Source organism: Lepisma saccharinum, chromosome 15, assembly GCF_977018435.1.
Source record: "Lepisma saccharinum chromosome 15, izLepSacc3.1, whole genome shotgun sequence".
Lineage (NCBI taxonomy): Eukaryota > Metazoa > Arthropoda > Insecta > Zygentoma > Lepismatidae > Lepisma > Lepisma saccharinum.
Genome location: NC_139243.1, coordinates 14,411,156 through 14,418,631, shown reverse-complemented (window position 1 = coordinate 14,418,631; position 7,476 = coordinate 14,411,156). Strand labels below are relative to the sequence as shown.

General features: G+C 37.1%; 1 protein-coding gene across 1 annotated transcript in view; it reads left to right on the top strand.

Annotated features, from left to right (window-relative positions):
• Nucleotides 1-689: 689 nt before the first annotated feature.
• Nucleotides 690-7,476, top strand: part of LOC145999123 (uncharacterized) — a 100,648-nt gene continuing 93,861 nt past the window's right edge. The window contains exon 1 of the mRNA XM_083136059.1: nucleotides 690-775. The gene's annotated coding sequence lies outside the window, so the exon portion shown is untranslated. The remainder of the gene's footprint in view (nucleotides 776-7,476) is intronic.

Below are 7,476 nucleotides of genomic sequence, written 5' to 3'. Positions count from 1 at the left end.
CAGTTAAAGATAACGAGTGTAAGTGTAGGTGCATAGCCTTATGATTTTTTATGATTTTCATAAATATTTAATAATAATAATAATAATAATAATAATAGAGTTTGTTCCTCAGTCAAAACAGGCGTCAAAAGAAAAATATTAACAGCAGGCCCCTAGCAAGCTTGGTTTGGTTTGAGTTGGTATTTTAAGTCCACTTTATGCACAGTAAGGCTAATCGGGACTGGACCTACAGTTTAAAGTGGGATCCGAACCACTTGTGCCTCCACCAGGTATCGAACCCGGGACCCCTTGATGACAAGGCAATGACGCTACCACTGCGCCACGGAGGAGGCCCCCTAGCAAGCTTTGACAATGGGTTGGTTTCAAAGTCCGACAATCATTGCTCTGCAGAAGATTTTTTTTTTGGTTTGGGGATATTTTCAATACATTAGTGTTTTATTTTAAAATTCAAATGTTTATTTTAGGATAATTATATTATGAAACTATGATCAGTTTCTAGTATTTTATTTAATGGGGCGTTTGAACCCACTAAACCCCCTTATATACGGTCCTGATTAACAGTTATAGTAATACAAAGATACAGATTCAGATGCCTTTTGAAAATCGAGGGAAATTTAGGTCGAAAAAGGGAAATTTTACACTGGTAAAAGGGAAATCCTGCATTCGGAGATTGGCAACACTGCCTTTGTTTTGTATTTGGAAATGGAACTTCTGCCTAGATGAAGGACAACGACGAGATATTCAAGGGAAGATATTAAATTGTCTATCCCTCATTGTGAGTATATATTATTTTGTAAGCATTACTTTTCATTTATTACTTCATGAAGCTTTTTTCAGTGTCGATAATAATTACAGTTACCAATATTTTGGCGGCTCACCCAACCTCAAATGAAGGTGTGTTGTGGCTCACATTACGTCCGAAATGCCCGAGATCTGGAATATGTAGAACCCCTGCGCCCACATGCACTAAATGTGCCTTTGTGGTGAGGTGCTAAATGCACAGGAACTTTACCTTACCTAACCTTATCAATATTTGGTTTTCGGTATACATAATTGGTAACATTATGGTATAGGGGTGACGGATTTCTTCAAATTTACAGGAGAAAGTACTTACGGAAATCATTTTCTGTAGCGTTGTGGAAGTTCTTGAATGTAGTTTTGATCCATTTTATTGCGAATACATGTTGTTTTCTGCGAAAATCTCTGTCCGACACGTTGTTTCTGCTGCCGCCATTTGCTTTCTGCACGAGAGCACAATGTTCAGTATGTTAGATGATGTAACCCCGTAGTCAGTGTTTCAACCTCGCAGTGTTTTCACTAAAACATGACGTGTCGAGTATTTTTATTTTCTTAATTTTTTTTAACTATGCTTGCCTAACCTCACTTAGGTAATGATTAGATAAGCCGGAGACGGATTTCTTCAAATTTACAGGAGAAAGGACGAGAAAGTAGTTACGGAATTGTGTTTTTGTGGACTTTCTGGCCTGTAATTAAGGTATTTTTCGTCATTCATGCATCTCCGTTGCACGATAGCTAGTGCCACCATTGCCATCAACTACGTGAATCAAATGTTCCATGCATTCGGTTATGTAACCCCCTGTCATTGTAGCAACCACGCGTTAGTTTGACAAGATGTTATTTTTTTTTTGAAATTTATTTTTCTAAATTTTCCTAACCTAACCTAACTGAACCTAACCTAACCTTCAGTGAATGGTTTGTGTCACAATTTTCGATTCAAAACGTTTTGTGAATAGCTTGTGCGGCATTTATAGGTTCATAGGTTTGGAAACACTGCACATCAGCTGACAACAGACAACGTGAGTCAAGATTTGGCCGCCGAATTAGCAACGACAAATAAAGAATTATAATGTTAAAAATAACGTGTTTTTCATGGAAAAAAAAGTGATCCCCAGGTTGAAAAATGTTCTGCTATGCATACGAGGTAAGTAGGAATGATTTTTATTTTAAAAAAAAAAACAACGAGCTGAATGTCTCTTCGACTTATCTAACTGGTACCCTAACTTAACCTAACCTAACGTTACGTACAATGTTTTTTGAGGCTAACGTCAATGGTTTTTGGGGCTAACGTCAGTGGTTTTTGGGGCTAACGTGAATGGTTTGTGGGGCTCACGTCAATGGTTTGCGAGGTATTAGCATAATTTCAAATCTGGGCATGATAGTAGGTATTTTCCGGTGAACGAGGTTGCAACACTGCATAAATCGACAAAACACTCGCACAACGTGCCCTGAACCAGTATGCTATGACCCGCCATAATGTGTTACAGAATCGAAATAACAAGTAACAGTAATAGGGTGACCAGACATACTCTTTTTAAGAGTATTATACTATTTTAGAGGTTTATATACTCTATAAAAAGGTAAAGTGCTCCCCTGTGCATAGCACTACGCCATGAAGGCGTATAGGGGGTGTGGGGGTAACACCCCACACTTTCTTGATCCGGTCGTGAGTGGGGGTGATGTGATCAGCATCACGCCCCTGACCGCCTTTACCCCCCAGGGTTTCCCATACTCTTTTCAATTCGCAAAAATCCCCAAATATACTCTTTTCCTTGCTATTTAATTTCATTCATTATTTTATGCGTAAAAATGCCTTAAAATGCACAGAACGGAAAACGTCGAGATGTCAACAAACTGAAGTATTTACTCCTTGAGTCAAGAATTTCCTATGAACAATTTCAAGTGTCATTTTCATATTCCATCAACAAGCAAAACATATGTCAAAGTCATTGTAATTTAATGATAATGATTAGGGATGAGGAGATACCACTTTGAACCGATACCGATGCCGATACTCTTATAGATTCCCACCGGTAACAATACTTGAAAATTGCAATAATTAAAATTTGTTCAAAATATTGATCAATATTGATGTATAAATATTCTCCTCCAATTATATGCATCAACATAACAAGAAATTTGCTTTAGAGTATTCAAGAATTGCATCAGAATATTAAAATAGATATTATGTAGTCACAAAATATAGTTTTTTGTGCAAAATTAGTGTAAAATAAAAATAAAGTTTTAATTTTGCATAATTTCCAGGATAATTAGACTGTCAAGAAGTCGCGCGGGATTTTTTCGAACCCCGTGAAAGAGCAAAATGCATGAGCACCTTTTTGGTCAACAAATATCTAGTCACCCTAAACAGAAGTACTCGTAAATGTAAGAAATAGACATTATCTTAGTTAGAAATGCATTATTTCACCTTAGAAAATGTTCCGCATTCCATAATAGTACGTTAGCAATGTAAAAAATTGTGAAATATATGATTTATAGGTGTCATCACCCCCATACTATAATAGTACCCATGAATCCATCATGCCATTAGGCCCAAGTTCCTTTTGTTTCATTGCGATTTCGTCATGGTATTCATTTTTTACATGGTTCGATTTAGAGGAGCGGGTAAAATTTTCATATCTGCAAAACGTATTTCGGTACTAATCTGATGTTCCCCGGACAGATTTCTTCATTTTTACAGAAGAAACTACTTACGGTAATAACTTCCTGTAGCATTGTCTAACATCTGGAAGATGTTTTGTGTGATGTAATGGATTTCTTCAAATTTAAAAGTTTGGAGCTCATTGGGGACAGGTGACTCCGGCCAATTTCTAACATGCCTTTAACAGGGAGTCTATAGAGAAAGCCGGGGAGCTGGAGCCGAGGTGGTAGGTCAATTACCCCAGGGGCGGAGCCCGGAATCAGTGGGAAATTTAGACTAAAAAATTTCAAACAAAGTTAATTTGTTTCTTTAAATTTCCCACCGATTCCAGGACGAAAATCATGAATACACTTTAAAGAATGTACCACTAAGCAGATAGGACAGATTTCTTCATTTTTAAAGAAGAAACTACTTACGGTAATAAGTTCCTGTAGCATTGTCTAACATCTGGAAGGTGTTTTGTGTGATGTCACAGATTTCTTCAAATTTAAAAAAATTGGGGGCAGGTGACTCCGGCCAATTTCTAACATGTCTTTAACAGGGAGTCTATAGAGAAAGCCGGAGTGGAGCGGAGGCAGTAGGTCAATTACGCCAGAGGCAGAGCCCGCAATGTGTGGGAAATTTAGACTAAAAAATTTCAAACAAAATTAATTTGTTTCCCACCGATTCCAGGACTGTTACCCGAATTTGAAGTTAGAATTTGGGGATCACGTGTAGAAATTGCAAATTAAGCGAAATTGAGTGGTCCGTGATCAGAACAGACAAGCACGATTGCTCATTATTTACCGGAATATTTTCGTTGGGCTATCCATCAATGGTTTGTGCGGCTACCCATGCATGGTTTTACGACCCCGAATTTAACTATGTTTGCCTAACCTAACCTTACCGAGAATGGTCAGTGGGGCTATCTGTGAATGATTTTGCGCTAATTGTGATAACGAACCGATAAAAAATCTTATTTTCATAGCACTTGAACGGCAAACGTTCTTCATCGAAGATGCCATTTTCGTATCCTGCAATTTTACAATTGATGCATTGTTGCCAAACTTACCTGTAATCAACAACTTTTTTACTGTTCTGTTCTCTTCCGCCATTCTTACACGATCCATGCTCTCCAATTGTGGCAATGCTGTAGATAGCGTAACTATTTGCGAACGTCAATTGTTCATATCAACAAATATGGTTCCCATACTTTTATACAGAGAATCATTGCGAGAATAGAAAAGTAATGAACAATTTCTTCACCTCACCCCAACATGTTAACCTCAGATAAATCATTGTGACTAATTATTTTGTGAATATAATCAGTAGCATAGAAATTACAGAAGGGTCCGGTATTGTAAATTCTTGCCAATTGAGATTTAGGTCTGTTAATACATGCTGGGGAGTTTTAGTGATTACATACTGTGTTTCCTTGACACAGGCGTTCAACTTCCATGTACTACTATGTAATTCTGTACTTGCCAACATCCATTCGTTTACTGTTGTCATGATTATGAACTGTCCCTCCTACCTAGGTCACATGTGTGAGTTACGAAAGGGTTTCCGGTATCGGTTCATGGAATCTGTTTGTTTACCATGCAATGTTCAGATGTGTATTTTCTTCTTGCCACCAAAATGTTTGAAGATTTTGTTGAATACATGCATCCCTAGGTTGATTAGGTGTGTCAGTTTGTGTTCTTTAGCATTTTATTAATTACTCTAAATGCTTTCATTGTTAGTTGGGTCAAGTTTAATGCTTTTGTAGTTAGGTTATGTGAGTCAGGTTTACTTCACTTAGTATTTTCATAATAATCCTAGTTATTTTTTTTTGGTTAAGTTAGGCAGATCAGCTTTCGTTCTCTTAGCATTAAATAAGATCTTTAAATGCTTTCTACTACTGATTGCAGCCAATAGGTTTCAAGATTGTGTTCAAAAAATGCTTTCGTAGTTAGGTTAGGCAAGTCAGGTTTATTTCCCTTAGCATTTTAATAATAATCCTAATTATTTTTTCTTGTCTCCCTTTGAACCTCATGTGAACATTAAGGAAGAGGTGAATAGTGGTAGTAGTTTGTGAAATGTGTGAAGCATGCAAGACAGGAAGGTTTGCATAAAGAAGCTGTGTGGTTCTAAGGAACTATTTCAAAATGGAAATTGCTGATTATTTTGAAGAAGGCTCCAAATTAATTCTACATTCATTCCCACTAGTGCACAATACTTACTGTCACTTCTATAAATAGGGAATGCCTTGTTCACACAAAACATGCCATATCTTAAACTATGTGGAGTATTGTTATGATTTAGGTATTGATGGAGAGGAGAAGGACAGTCCTAACAGAAAATAACTGAGTTACCAATTTTTTTTGCTCACAAAGTAGAAAAATCGGTAACGGTTCTGATTGTTTTATGTTTAAAAATATGTACACTACAGTCCCGATTAACCGAATCGCTAAAAAAAGCCGTAACTCGTACGCAACCATGTTTTACGTGGGAGTTCTTGAGTTAAATTACTACGTATTATTGTAAGATTTTTGTTTATGCCTACACTCTGAAATACAAGTGTTCTGTATATCATAATACTGTACGTAATAAAATGTACGTACTGTATGTGTATCAAAAGACCTTTATTCTGGTTTAACCGAATTTTCGTTCAACTGAAGCACCATCTGTCCAATGAAATTCGGTTAAACAGGACTGTAGTCTACTTTGAAAGTGAAATACATTTTCTCCTGGTAGGAATGTATTGGTACATTCAAGTTGTATTATCGTTGTTTACTGAATAGGAAACTATTTAATGTTTTCTGTTAACATAGTTAAGAATTGATAATTCAGGTCTCACACCTTTCAGTAAAGCTACTCAGGACTGAACCTACAGTTTAAGGTGGCATCCGAACCACTATGTGGCTCCACCAAGAATCGAACCTGGGACCCCTTGATTACAAAGTGATGACGCTACCATTGTGGTCCAGTCCCAATTAGCCTTACTGTGCATAAAGTGGACTTAAGTCATAAACTCAATCAATCACACCTTTCAAATGATTAAAAATCCATAATATTGAGGGCCCAGATCTACCTAAAGTTCACACATTCATTATATCCCCAGCAGTTAACAAAGGGAGCGGTACTCTTTGTTAAAAGAAACACACAAGTGGACAGTTTTCTTTTGAAGTAGAAGCAAACAAACTGGAGTAGGAAAGCGATGTTGCCACATTGAAGAACAGATAAAGAGGAAAAGCAGAAGGAAATGGTAAAGAAAAAAGAAAGAGAAACGTAATTAAAGAATATGAAAAGAGAAGAGAAATAGATAAATATTAAAAAGGAAGTGTTTAAGGGTATTATCGAAAGGGGGGGGGGAGAAATATCCAGCTATTACATGTTAGGCCTTAATTGACACAAGGGTTCTGGAGGGGGATTCTGAATTAAACGTGGGGGGGGAGCAGTATCCAACTCTAGATCTTACATTATGGCTGATACTTTAGTTAGAGGGGATTGAACATTAAATTGAGGGGGTATCCAATTCTTGTGTATTACTATTGTCTTAGACTGTTGCAGAAATTCTGGTGTGGAGAGTGAGAATTAATTTTTTTGGAGCAGGCAATGCTGTCTAAAATTAGCATGGAAATTTTGGTGGTAGGATTGAGTATTAAATTTAAAGGGGGAAATAGGAAACTATTGATAAAGTGTTAAATGTTTGATTGTCGAGAAATTTCTGTAGTGGAGAGAGGGTTCGAACATTAAATTTTGGAGACTGTATTTAGCGATATTGTATCTACATGTTTTCGACCCCAAACGTGCCAAAACAAAAGCTGGAAAAGACTAAATATCTCGGGATCTTAAGAAAGTATTGACACCTCATTAAATTAATATTCTTGAAAGCCTGCAAAGAAATGGAAATGGATGTAATCGCTTCACTCGCAATCATGTGTTGCGAGAATGTGTGTTTGCACTTTACTGGGGTGAATGTGAAGTTCTATACTACCGTGCGTTCATTTCAATCTGCAGCCGAGAGATCGGGAGAAGCGTGGCGGGCGGCGCTC